The sequence below is a fragment of the Poecilia reticulata genome, linkage group LG11 (assembly GCF_000633615.1).
Source record: "Poecilia reticulata strain Guanapo linkage group LG11, Guppy_female_1.0+MT, whole genome shotgun sequence".
NCBI lineage: Eukaryota > Metazoa > Chordata > Actinopteri > Cyprinodontiformes > Poeciliidae > Poecilia > Poecilia reticulata.
The window spans coordinates 7,945,687-7,960,421 of NC_024341.1; the positions used below are offsets into that span (position 1 = coordinate 7,945,687).

General features: G+C 40.1%; 1 protein-coding gene across 3 annotated transcripts in view; it reads right to left on the bottom strand.

Annotated features, from left to right (window-relative positions):
- The window catches only part of dlgap3 (discs, large (Drosophila) homolog-associated protein 3), a 908,365-nt gene that overhangs the window by 859,285 nt on the left and 34,345 nt on the right, over positions 1 to 14,735 (bottom strand). For all 3 annotated transcript variants that reach the window (XM_017307432.1, XM_008421515.2, XM_008421514.2), the window contains exon 3: positions 12,876 to 13,116. The gene's annotated coding sequence lies outside the window, so the exon portion shown is untranslated. The remainder of the gene's footprint in view (positions 1 to 12,875; positions 13,117 to 14,735) is intronic.

Consider the following 14,735-nt stretch of genomic DNA (forward strand, 5'->3'; position numbering starts at 1 on the left):
AAAAAAAGCTATCAAGTGATTTTTTTTTTCCCCCACACACAAAGTTGACTCCATCCTGAGGTAAAGTGGTCCACTTAGCTGCCCTTTGGTGTGGGATTAAACCTTTTAGCGAAATAGTGCAGTGCAGCCACCAGATGAAAGACGTATTTGACTTTTTCTGGCTGCTACAACTCATGAATATTTCAAACTCAGAACTTACTGTATGTGTAATTCCCGCCTTGATGGAGAAGAAGCATTAATAGAATATTTTTTTTTAGTGAACTGCAAGTATCGCCTGTCGAGATGCACGTGAAAATTAAAGAAACGAAGAAAGAATAACATGCTTTCCACAACTGGGTGCAAACTGGAGCCGTTATTTCTCACTCACCCAACTCTCATGGCAACTGCTGCAGAGGATCCTATTACTAAATAATATTTAGCAGAGATGCAATGCAAACACACAATAGGTGAGGCATCCCCACCCCAAACACATGAAAACAGCAGGAACTAAGTTGAATGTATTAAATTCTGGCTTTGACTGGGTTAAAAAAACACAAAAATGCATCCAGACTCTGAAATTGCCGTGTGACCTGAACTTTTTTTCCCAGGGAAATTGATGCCAACGACTCATGGTCGTTTGACTGGATTTTGTAATTCCGTGATAATCACGGAGGAAAAAGCAGGATTGAAACCCAAACATCCCCAAACACACACCCACACACACACACACCCTTCCGCCAATATCTGAATGAAGATATGCTAATGCGCTTCCGTTTCGTGGGAGCCCTCCAGCCGCGGTCCTCTCGCCTCAGATTTAGGCATGAAGTGCCTCTGTGATCATTCTGCAGTTCTTCACGCAGCCTGTAATCACTGCAGCATTCGTTCACTCATTCTGTCAGTCGGCGAGGAATAAAGAGGGCCCAGCTGATGCCCGGCGCTCGCTCCTCCCTCAACCGACCTCCCACTCCCAACTGTAACACACTCATCAGCAAAACCCTCCAGGTAAACACTCACAGAGGCGACCAAGAGCAAACACACAGCCACGACGTGCAAACACGCACACACACGCGCGCGCACACACACACACACATAAAAAAAAAAACGGGCCACCTTGGCTGGCCAACAATGGGCAGTGGACTTGGGCTCGGGGCTTGCTAGGTTGGAAAGGGGAACAATTTCATGCCCAAGTGCATCAGACAAGAGCACACTGGGAACATGAGCAAACATTTTTCCACCCAGATAAGTTACAGCAATTACCCTCGCATCTTTAACCTTGCTACTCGCCTGCGAGCTCTTTTATTCATTCATTTATTTATTTTTCTTCTCTTTGGTCCCATCCGCTAGACGAGTTCCAACACACGGCTTTTGCCCGACGTTCCGTTTCTCACCGTTACATCATCTATACAGACGACAAGCCGTCTCGAGACATGTACTGCAAACGCATGACCGTGTGGCCGTGCTTTTGGTTCCGGTTGCCCCCGTTATGCTGCTGCTGCAACTGTGGCAGTGGGGAGCGATTAAATATGCAGCGTCAAGGGGGGAAATGTGTCAAGACAAGGTGGTAACACTCCAGTAAGAGTAGCTCCACCGAGGCACCGATGGATGTGCTTAGGGCCGTGCGTACAACTGAAAGAGAAGTGTGAAGTGTTTGCGTGTGCACGGGTGTGTTTCTCCCTACTCGGCTAAACCAGGACCAGTGACAATATGGTGCTCTTATTAGCGTCTGCATTGTTGCCAGGCTTCTTTTAGCCTGGAGATGAGACAATGAAGCTTTCCTTTTTTTTTTAAAACAGAAGTAAACAGGAAAAGTAGGGGGTATCTGAGAAACTGGGCTGGCTTTAATCCCAGTGGGCACAACTCCACTAATCAGTCTGGTATTCTGTCAGTCTGGAGGAAGGAAAGGACAGTTATCCACTTTCTCTTTCGAATGAATGATGCCTTTTGGATGAAAGCAGGGAATTTCTCTACGTTTCTCGGAATAAACGTGGATTTAAAATCGAGGCAAAAATTAAAGAATGAGAAGGTAGAGAGGTAGGCTTCAATAAAATCTAAAATATGCATCTCTGTGTACTCCTAATTGGCTAAAAAACAACAAAATAAGAAAATCAAGTAAGACTAGTTGCTTTGACTAAATGTAGGTTAAAGGCCACCTCACGTCAGTCTGATTACTTTTGTTGTACCCAGTCTAATGATGATACCAAACTATAGCCCTCCTATTAAGTCAATTTTTATTTGAAAAAGACCAACAAAGCCAGTCAAATATAAAATAAAAAGCCCAATCTTTCATCATTTCCCACTCTACGCCGTTCTTTGATTTTTTTCATTTCCTGCTCATTCAGCCGACCGGACGATCAGATTCTGTCAGTAAACTGGTTATTTTTAACATTGTTTATTAGGAGCGTTTTTATTAGGCACAAAGAGCCAGACTGAGTGTTTTCTCTGTGTAATTTCATTAATGTGCAACATGGGGAGTCAGAATTATGTCCATAATCATTTGGTTGTTCGACTTTGTATAGGAGTAAATTGTTAGCTTTGTAACAAAACTGCAGTTGGATAAACAAGAAATGGTTATTTTACTAACGTGTGTGTTTTTGGTTATAAGTCTGAACTGGTTTAAACAAAACAACAACAAAAAAAAACACTTAACGTTAATCATTTTGATTCAAAGACCCAAATAAAAACAGAGAGCACAGAAGCTAGCTGGTTGTTGTCCGCAAAGCACAGAGATACCAGAAAGATATAAACAACAACGGCTTCCCTCGGTGTGTGCCACAAGCACATCTTCAAATCATATCTTAAATCTGGAGCGTTTGCACTCTGCTGGAGAGGGCAAGCTGACACTGACCCAGTTAAACCCAAGGAAAAAGTTTACCTTAGGCAGTATCTCGTGATAAAAAACAAAACAAAAAATGCTCCAACAGAGATGATGGGACAGACCCTGGAGGAATGAGCTGAAGCGCCTGATAAAAACAACATGATCTATAAAGACGGCAGGAATCCACCAACACCTGCTTCTCTCCGTACTGGTAGGTTTAGTTCTAAAAAAACCAGTCGACATGTCCTGCCCTTTTCTTTGAAAATAGAGGCCTTTCACTAAAGTTGTGTTAGAGACCCTTAAAATCTACAAAATCACACGAGCAAATCTTCATGGGAAGATGATATTTTCCTATTAAAACTAGAAGAAAAAAAAAGAAAAGTAAAATGAATTTCATCTATGTTTGTGCGATTTATCTTTAGCTGCAGGCTGGAATGAAAACGTTGAGCTTTTGACAAACGGACGGCATGGAGCAGGACGTCATGAAAATGTTCATTTACTTCAGTAATTCCATGTTAAAAGTGATACTCATATTTTTCCTTTCATGCAGAGGGATACATTTCAAGTGATTACTTCTGTTAATTGTGATGATTGGGGCGTGTGGCTACTGAAAACCCATGATTCAGCTTCAGAAAGTCTAAATGTTACATAAGACCAACAGATGAATGGCTTTGTATCCTGAAATGTTGCTAAAGCCATTCCATGACTAACACAATAACTAGGAAAACTCCACAAAAAGGGTAAGCCACAAAACGCTACTGCTATAGAAGATCACAGTCCTGACTTCAAACATACTGATGGAAAGTTGAGTGGAGGGAAAAAGTGTAACTTGAAACATAGATAAGTACATGTACACGAGAGTAAGCAAAGTTCATTTAAGAGTTTAAATTAACAGATTTCTTCTGTTTTTATCCTTTTAGTCACACAAATACTTCCCCAAAGCTATTAAATAACGAGTGCGATTTTTAAATTCTGAGTTCATTTATTAGGGGAAAAAGCTATTGATAATGCATTTGTGATAACAGTTACACTAGTCAAGGTTTTTCTTTTGTCACTGTGGGAGAAATTTGGTTAACATTTAGTTTTAAATTCAGTCAGTCCACAGCATCTCGATTCAATTTAAGTCCTGGCTTTTCATCCAAACCCTATTTGGCTCATTGTCCTGCTACATAAGGCCACAAACAGATGCTTGGACCGTATTACTTAGGTTATATTTGACTGAGTACAGTTACTTGGTGAAATAAAACATTTGTGACCAACAAATAAAAATAAAAATAAAATCATGCAAGTAAGGACTAGAACACAAAAACAAGAAGGGAACTTAGGTGCATTTCTCTCGCTATACTTTGCAGACAGGAAACATCTTTAATGCGTTTAAACCAGCGCTTCGAATGGATTTTGCTCATTTGTGTTGAATCCTTTTGCTAAGAACTAAAAAGGCAGAAAAACACAAAAAGACAACAGATGTTATTTGGTATGTTTAATTATTCATTTTAACGGTTCAATACGGTTGCTTTTTGTATCTCCTGCTTTCAGATATCACTCGAGATGCTTATTTTATAGATAAGCATCTTTCTGGATCTTTACCAGAATGTATTTCTTGTGCTGTATTTCCAGGAAGGGAACTAAAAAAAATAAGAAAGTCTGGCTACTTAAGTCTTTTTCAACACAATCGCCATCATATGGTTTCGCAATGAAATCGGCAGAACTGGTCCTCAAATGAGCAAATCTTAAGGATGTGCACACTTTTAACGCATCTATTTTTTTTTTATGTTTTACATACGTATATTAAAAAGCTGATTAGTGAGATTCATGACATCACGTAGCTCTTTTTTTTTACAAGCTAAGAGTACTTGTGACCAGGAAAAGTGTCATTCATGTGTGATTAATCAACATCAAAGTAATGCAGCTCTTAATGGATGCTGACAAAGAGATCAAAACAATTCGGCATATTTTGTGCCATCGAACATCATTAATTCAACTCATCCCACTTTCATTGCCCGTTTTACAGCTTCGGCTATCATCTATATCTAAACAGAACCTCCAACAATGATAGGCTCTGCTTTACAAAGAATATGCAGCTGCTTTTTTCAGCTTCAGCAACATTTTTAAACATCAAATCATCCCGTCTGTCCTCACCCGTCGGTTCTAACGCCGACCAGTCCTCCTTCGTCCTCTGGACAGGCGGCCCTTTAACTGTCTGATGCTACACCTACTGATTAACTCCAAGGTAAATGTTATGCTGTTAATTACCGCGGCGACATATTAGCGAGCTAGTCTAATTAGACCAAGAATCTGTCATGGTTGCCTCCGTCGTCAGCCAAGATCTACTACGTACCTATGAGTTGGTCTGTGAAAACCAACAATCAGGGTTATTAAAATATCGAGCTTCTCTCTCCCATATCTACATCTGCAGCTTTTGTGCTCTGATTTATTCGACTCCAGTTGTCTCTGAAAGCGCTTCAACGGCTTCAGCATGACTCCCAATTAGGAGTACAAAACACGCATTCATCTTGTAATTGGATCTTTACGGTACCACGCAAACACGTTCGTGTCGCTTGAACTTTTTCATGTTTTGTCACATTAAAGCCACAAACTCCAGTGAATTTAATTGGGGCTTTAAAGGGGCAGTCTTAACGTAAAATCTATTTTTTTGAGGCATATGTCATGCTATACACAACAGATGTTTTGATAGTGGCGGACAATTGAAACATTTGTTACATTTTCAGCTGCTGCGGTTAGCTTGGACTCAGCACTTTGTCAAAATTGTTCGCCCTCCTCGCCTGTGGTGGCGCTGCACCAAGAACTACTGAAGTAAGTGACACAAAATCCTCTAAAGACGACATGAGGACAAATGTCTTCTTGACAAAATGCAAACAAAAATGGAGCGGTGTCAGATTTGAGAGGTTGCAGGATTTCTCTTTTGTCTTTGGCACAAGACAATGAGCCATTTCTTCCACAAACGCTAGACATTTATTTTGGTTGCATTTTCCCAGAATGCCCTGCAATTTAGTCCACTTCCTGCTTTTGGAGTGATCTGCATTGCAGTCGACGTTCACATTACGCATTCGAACCGCACCAGAGTTCAATTCAACTGAACCAACACCTAGGATTTGAGTTTGCTTTTTAGGCCTGCATCATGTTCGATGGAGCATTCACACCTCTACAGAGGGCCGCGCTTTCTAGGCAAACAAACTAGATTACAAAATCTAGTTTGTTAGTGATGAAGGAATTTATGAGATTATCATAGTCATGTGCATTAAATTATATCCATAACCTTTATTTTAAGCTTTGGCTCTCTCCTGAGTATCAAGGTTTTTTTTTTTTGCTTATGTATGATAAATATGCATTTGTGTTCAAAATCCTTTAACATTTTCTTTCCATTTCACAATTGCTGGTATAGCGGGTAAAATCCAAACAAAAGACACTGAAGTTTGGGATTTTAACATGACAAAATTTGAAAATGGTCGAGACACTTAAGCACGTAAGGTCGAATATTTCCACTAATATTTCCGTCTCTGGAGTTCAACGCTCTTCATTTATATGCTGAACGCAAAGTGACCTCTGCGTGGGCCGTGCGAGTCGTGGTGGGTGCGATCAGAAAATATGGAGAGAGGCCGGGAGGTGGGTGGGGGCGCCTTTGTAGTAACACACACAAGGAAATCCGTGCAGCGCTTCCTCATGAGCCGCATCCATTCACGCAGGCTTTGAATGCATCTGCAATTTCAAATGACCCGATCTGCGCTGCGCTCTCGATTTTAATGCGGCGGTGGCTTTAGAGGCAGCTGTAATAATATGAAAACACTCCAAGCTCTTCACCTTGTCACAGATTACTACTGCGACTGCCCTCCCTCCATCCCTCTCTCCTCGTGTCAGCTCCTAGTTTTAAACAGTGATGATGATAATAATAATAACAATAACACAGCTCTATAGAGATATTGTGCTAGTTCCAGATTAGATTGAGGAAATTAAGTGATTGTACATCTGAAAGGGCTGACTCCAAAGCAGCTAAAATCTGATAAGCATCATTACATAATATTTCAATTGTGAGTTACTAACCTCCCCCCTGTATTTTTCGCCAACGCTCTCTGTGGGATCTTTTAATGAAATGATCTTTACAGTTAGTTCTCCTGTTAATTGATTAATCATTTAGAAGAATTAAGCAGGGGTTTAGTCATGGATTGTTAATCCACAATGCTCAATAAAAGCTACCAAAAAATAATAAATAATCTTCAAATTACAATTTTTTTTTGGCATTTTTGGTACCCTACATATGAATCCCTTCTAATTAGAAAAGCACCATCAGGCTGTTGTCCCCCCCAAGCTCAATTTTGACCGACTTCTTTTTTAATTCCAAGCACAATACCTTATAAAAGATTTTAAAAATGACCCACGGATGCTTTGATAGAGGTAGTTATGTTTGAATCAAAAAGAAAAATGAAGGAATTTTGAGATTATCATAGTCATGTGCATTAAATTATATCCATAACCTTTATTTTTTTATTTAAAAAAAATAAAAAGTGGCTCAAGACAGAAAAAGGATAAAACTGCTGCCTAAACTCACCAGTATCTACAGTTAGGGAACTAATTAAAAAGTCTAGAACAAGAGTACACAGCCTAGGCCTGTATCAGTAACAAATTTTGCTGGATGACAAAATTGTCTTAGAAGTTATTGCGATAAACAATAATATTGTTTTGAGACAATTTTCAAGTAATATGATAGTAATATAATAGATATGACATAATAATGCAAGAACACATTCTCAAAAATCTAACTTTAACTTCTGATCAACACTTAACACTAGAACTGGGAGATATGTAAAATATCCACAAAAAAAATCTAAAATAAAAAAAACAGAAAAATAAAATGAATTATAGAGTCTCTGTAAGCAAAACTGTCAAAAAAGGGGGCTAGATGAGACCAAAGCACCAGACTGAAGACTTTTGTCATCCAGTTTTTGGTAAAAAAGTGAGAGAAGAGAAAACAACAAATTATGCAAATTGGAAATTACGGAGCTCATTTTTATTTATTGTGCGATTAATCGATTTATTGCTTATTGCGACTTATAGCTGCAGTAAAAGATTGTTTTGTTTTAAGGGTTTTTTTAAAAATTATTTTTAACACATCTTCACAAGGAGTACTGGAAATGATGGGAGGGGCTGCATCGGGCCCACAGTCTGCCAAGTAACTGTACTGGCAGATACACACACAACATAGACTGACACTTCTGTCTTTCTCCTCTTTTCCTGATCAGTTATCCCCGTGAGAAGGGAGCATGCAGGGGCCCGAGACATGATGCCAAGATGACCATTTAATCCTGTGACCATCAAGTCTCCACTGAGTCTCCTCTGTGTGGGGGGAAAAAAACAAACAAACAAAGAAACCCACAAAGAGTTTGGAATATGTGTTGGTGCCTCAAAGCAGAGCCTCGTGTGTGGGGGTGTGTGTGTGCGTGTGTGTGTGTGTGTCGTTTAAGTAAGGAAACTTAATTTTAAGTCTAATTGAGATAAAGAAATCATTTTAATTGCGTCTTGTTTTGCTAATGAACTGTCTTTTCTGGTTAATGAAGGAGGCAGTTTGAGCTCGGAGAGAAAAATTGGGGTTGTTCCAAAATGCGCTTCTGGAAATTTGCACTAAATTTAATCAGCGTGTTCAAGTCGTGTCGCAGAAAGTTTTGGAAGACGCATGAGAAATGCAGAAGAATTTTATAACTTCTTCGGCATTAGGGATGTAAGGCATTTGGGAGAACACCCGGTTGCAATTACGATGTTAAATATCGCAAAGAGAAAGGCAATTAATTAATCCCACAATCTTTTGCTTGTTTTCCGTCTTGACTACCAGAATCTGTCAGGTGCATACAGTGAATGGCAGCATAAGAAGTGAATTTTTACTCAAATATAACACTGTCCTGCAGAGTGTATATCCTTGTCAGTTGAGATATAATGGCCTACAATGTCTGGAGATTCATTTAGCATTAGCTGTTTGTTTTTTTTTGTTTTTTTGTGCACCATGTCAGTAAGTATTTATTGATAAAATGATGAAAACCTAAAGGGTTTTAATTATTTTATGTTCAAACTATTCCACTTATTGTGAACGTTTCCACACAGTTTTTAATCTAAAATTGACTGGTTTTGTCTCTCTTAAGGACAATATGAGCAACATGCTTAATAAAAAGCCAATACTCTGATCTGTTTCCGTAGCGTTTAATTATGCATCGCGGTGCAGTCAGAGCTAAACCTAATGAACTATAATTATAAAACTCAGACACTTGCTCATTCTAAATACATCCCATCAAATGCACTTATACTCCATCACTTATTGTTATTAAATGGTAGTATTTTTCAGTTTCCAGGCACATAGGGCCATTTCATAGCAGAACCAAGTAACTATGTTACGTTCAGTTATAAAAATACCAACATGACTTAACTTTGACACCTTGAAATTGGTGTCCGTTACTTTAAGAAGCTCTTACTCCCATGATCAAAGCCATTAGAAGTCATTTTTAAAAAATGTTTCACATCACATGACCTCTAGTGGGAAACAGTGGCAGTGGCAGCATTATGCTGTGGGTATGCTTTTATTTGGCAGGGACATGAAAGCTGTTGTTAGAAAGTGGATGGAGGCAAACGCAGAGCGACGAGTGCTAAAAGAAACCTTGCTAGAAGTCGTAGAAGTTTTGAGTGTAAGAGGCAGAATAGTGACCAAAATAAATAAGAACCACAATACAATTTATGTTCCAGGGCCTATTCAAAGCCTAACCTTCAAAGACAAAAGAGAATCTGTGGCAAGACCAAATATGGACATTCAAACATTTAGTCCAGGGGTGGGCAACTCCAGGCCTCGAGGGTCGGTCTCCTGCAACGTTTAGATGTATCTCTACATCTAATGACCTGATAATGAGGTCATTAGCAGGACTCTGGAAAACCTGACTGCACTTAGGAGGTGATTCAGCTGCTGGATTCAAGTGTGTTGGACCAGGAAGACATCTAAGAGTTGCAGGACCAGGATTGCCCATCCCTGATTTAGTCCAATCTGACTGAGCTGGAAAGAATAGGCAGAAATGTCAAAACTCGTGTAGATTTAGCAAATGTAATTGCACTGAAAGTTGATATTAAATGCCACACGTTTTAGAGTTTTTATCATTTATGTCCTTTACAATTAAGCATTTTGTCTTGGTCTATGCCACATTAAATTTACTGAGCCACATTAATGCTCTGAGGCTTATCCTGGACACACATTAGTAAGTAAGTCTACATCACTCAAAATGCAACCTGGGTCCATTTCTTTGCCTGATGCACTATCTGATCTCCTGGCACATCAGCCAATCAAATCAGAGCCAGAGCCAAAAGTCAAAATGTTTCGCCGCGGCGCGGCTGTGTGAAACAGGCAGCGGCAATTTATGGGAAACCCGATGTCTTCCAGATCAGCTGTGCTCTAAAAGCTCGTTCAATCACCTAAGTGTAAAGAAGTAATGTGCTCTGTCTAGAAACACGCCAGCGCTACACTGCAAAAAAGAATCTTAAAGGGAATTAAATACACGCCATTAAAAATGAATGAAATTTAAATCTTGAGAATTACTTTTTCAACTCAACAGTGCAACTCTGACAACTTTATTTTGGTAACTGATCAAACATTTTTTATTCTCACTTATCTGGTAGTATAAATGAATACAGCGAGTAAAGTGAGCACTGAACAAGTCAACGTTTTTCTAACACATTTACAATATTTCCATTGACAAGAAATTCACAGTAGAAAAACTAAAAAGGAAAACAACTTTGTTCATAAATTATGTGGAGTAGTACAGGAAATAAGTACTGAACACATGAAGAAGATGTGTAAAACGGTATAGAAAGCCAAGAAACTAGCTAAAATCTAGCTAAATTTAGAAAACAATATTGCTGTTGGGTGATTAAAGGTTTCCCCTTGCTAAAATATTGCACAGAGTGGTATGATTGGTAAAAGCAAATAGATGTTCACAAAAAAGTCTCTTACATAAAATATAACCAAAAATGTAGCTTTCCTAAACTTCTGAAAGTTATACCCTTCTGGGAAAATAATTTCATCATAAACCAGCAATCATTAGGCTTCCCTTGTAGAACGCCTGACAGAGGGATCCAAGAGCCAAGAAGCATTCAGGAGAGCTTCAAAAAGATCTCGTTTTCATGACTTCTCATTAAAACAAAGTAATTCACTCAACCACACTGTTCTCTATGCACCAATGCACTGTGGAAGAAGAAGAAAGAAAAAAAAAAACAAAAGAGGAACATGCTGCAGCTTGTTTAAAAGCAGAAGATTTGGTCAAGCCTGAGAAATGCTGACAGATGAGATCAAAGCTGAACCCTTAGGATGATATCGCACACACGCCATGTTTGGAGGAAGAGCGGTTCTACAAATCCCTCCCAACATGTCTACAGGAAAGGTTGCATCACAGATCAGAACTGGAAGGGTAAAAGAAGAAAATCAGGACAATGTTGAGAAGCGCATGTCGACAAAAACAAGTCAACCTTGGAAGGAAATGGTTCCAAAGACAACGTCAAGGAAATGTTTGATTGGTTTAAGAAAAATAAACAGTTGGTAGAATTGAGAATTAATAAAATCCAGTAATCAATCAAATCCTTCCCAGGATTCACTGAGCTATTAGTAGAACTTCAAGAGTCTATCAATGACTTATTGTGGAGGTTTTTAAAGAGTCCAAGACAACATCAAATGTACAGCAGACCTCAACCGCCTCAGTTAAGATTGGGTTTCATGAATCAACAATAAGAAAGAGACTTAGCCAAAGGTGCCACTGGAGAGGAAATAGGCCAAAACCACTGCTGACCAAAACAAACAAAGACTCAACACTTCAAGGAAAATGCTCTTTGGTTTGACGAGACACACGTGGAACTTCCTGTAGGATGTGTGTCCCGTTCCATCCCACAGAAATACAAAACACCTGTCAAACATGGCGGTGTAGGTGTGATGGTATGGGGCAACAAGTCCTTGGTGACAGAATCAGGAATTCGGCTCTCAAGCAAACTATCATGACGTACAATGAAAATCATTATTTTTTAGGTTAAGATCAGGCAGACTTGGGTTATGCAGCAGGACAATGATCCAAAGCATTTTACCAATGGTGTTACCTTGAAAGACTCTTCATACTCAAAAAGCATTCAATAATGCAGAATTAAAAGAAGAGAACCAAAATCACCCCCCACCCCCTCCAGCGGTATCACACACACCATAAAAAAGAAAAAGCTAAATTAGGAAAACTCTACCCTTTTCTCATCACTATACATAATTTCTATCCATAAAAATGTATCCAAAGTGTTCCAATTTTATGACTTCAATTTCAACATTAGGCTTTGTTTCTTAGCGGGAGACATTCCTGGAGGTCCTGAGGAATCGTCCTCATTGTCCCAAAGCGCCAGGACTGATGGTGTTCCACTCGACTTTGCTTTGATGAACTGAACAGCGGTGTGCCTCAGTGTGGTGCCCCTGCAGCCTGTGCGGATCCCTCTCCGGGACGCACACTTTAACACACACACACACACACACGCGCACACACACACACACACACACAGATAGAACCATTGCTTTAAGCGGGACGCGCTTTTTTTTTTTTTTACGGTCAGCGAACATTTACGCACGAACGAAACTCGGCGCTTGGCAACATTTTTTTAATTATTTTCCCATCTCAGGTTCGTAATTTCGTGGCAATTTGGCGCTTTTGTTTTTTCCAGCACATTTGCGCTAAATGGGGGTGAGGATGCCCCCCCAACCCCCTGCCACCCCCCTTTTTTTTAACCCTGTCATGTTGACACAGCTGGAAACCCACACAACACCCTGATGTTGAACGATGGAGTGCACCAGCGAAAACCCCTCCGTCCAACCCGTCAGCTATCTTCATCACACATCCAACAGAGGCAGCACATGACAGCCTCTGCACCTCTTGCATGAACCCAATTCCGTGCGTTCCTGCACCTGTACCTTCGCCTTTCTCTTTGAATCAAATACATTTCTTTTTTTTTTTAAAAAAAACTAAACACAAAAAAACAATTACAACAAAACAAAAGAGCTTTAAAGGCGATGCCTCCTTACCCTTAAGTTAGGCTTTCTTCTCTGCGTTTTTCTGCGTCGGAGGAACAGAAACACGCCTATTCCACAGCTCGCCGATCGGGGAGCGCAGAGGAGGATGGAGAAGCAGCAGCAGCAGCAGCAGCGAGGACAACCAGCAGTGGCTCATCCTCACTCAACGCTCGCTCCCCCACTGAAATATTACCGGCAACCGATTGGTCCACGGGTTCCTCAGCGGGGCCCCACTCCGCATCTCGAGGAGGGGCTTAAAAAAGAAAAAAAGAAAGAAAGAAAAGAAATCAGACCGTCGAAGCTGACAGAGCCAACGCATCGGAAGTGAATCTCTTCCTGCTGCCTTCCAGTTTGGATTCCATATTGTAATTCTTTCAGTTTTTGTTTGTTTTTTGTTTGTTTTTTTGCACATTATATCAAACTGGGAAACTTTCTGCGTCCCAACTTTGTGGAGGGGCGGGGGGAGGTCGGGTGGGGGTCAAGCCATGACATGACAACTCCCAGAGCAAGACAGATACCACCAGGGGTGAAAGTAAGGGGGTACGGCAGGGTACTGCGTACCCCTAAAAGATTTAGAGGGGGTAGCAGTACCTGCAAGAGAGGGGAGCGGCTGTCTGCTGTAAAAAAAAATCAACGGGCTTGCTGTGCAGCTGTGAGTGCACCTATACTAATTAGCCGTGACTGATTAGTTTTTCAAGAACAATCTAAAACACGACTTAATCAGTTAATGAATACCTTTTTTCCCATTTTATATTGTTTCTGAACTGTTGGTGCTTTGCTAGAGCAGGGCTGCAACACGTAGGGAAGGTTTTGAGTCGATCTCGGCATTAGGTGACAAACTGAACGCCGCCAGGAGGCTGAGACCAGCACGTCCTCGGCTCGCTTATCAAAATGTTTGGAACTTTATTAAAGAATAACAGCAAAAAAAAATAAAAAATCAACAAAACGTGCTCAAATTAATGACCCAACTAAAATAATGATCTCAGCAATTATTGCTTCAACAAGGTGTTGCGCAATTCTGTGCATTTCGGTTCCATTACCTAAATAACTAGCAGTTTAAAATTAACTAATCAACCACCGCTGTGTTCAGGTTAGCGCTCATTAATGATCGCATAAATAAATATCAAGCCTGCAAACCTGATATCGTAACGGACTGAATGTTATGTTTTTAACGTAATCTCTGGTCGGCTTGTGGAGCGCAGGAGGTTGCCATGGCAACGGGTGTGCTTAAATGACAAAGAGACGGGGAGTAAAAATGTGCGAGTAGTTTAGAGTTGATCACCTGTTCAGGTTGTTTTACCTTTGTTGTGGCTCATCACGGCCGCTGTAGTTTCTGAACGTTCAATAAACGACAAACTTGGACTAATTACCTCGTTCTTTGTGAGAATACATCATTTACAACAAATATCAAAACACAGTAAATATTTTACATTACGTATTTAACAAACAAATGGCTTCTACCACGATAATTATGTGAAATTTAATTAATTGTCCAATTGTGCTGTTGGGCTCAGAGTCTGAGAGGCCTTTTCTTTATCAAACAATTTTTTTGCCTCTTATTTAGTGGAAATATTGATGYTGATGAGATTTTCTCCAAAATAATAACCTTTTTCAACCTTTATAGCTCCACTGTTGAAAATGAGGCTCTAACATTCACAAATGACAGTGAAATAAAATCCAGTCCAACATCTGGTTTGAGGTGATTCCACTTTAAGCTGTTGGAGGAAAAACATCCCAACTTCAGAAGATGAGCTTTAACCTAACAGAGCTCTCTGGTTCCTCCTGTCAGTATGAGTGTCAGGGTGAGGAGGCGCCATGTTAGGAAGAGAAGTGGAAGCTGCAGGATCTTCAGAACAAACAGGTCATGATGCT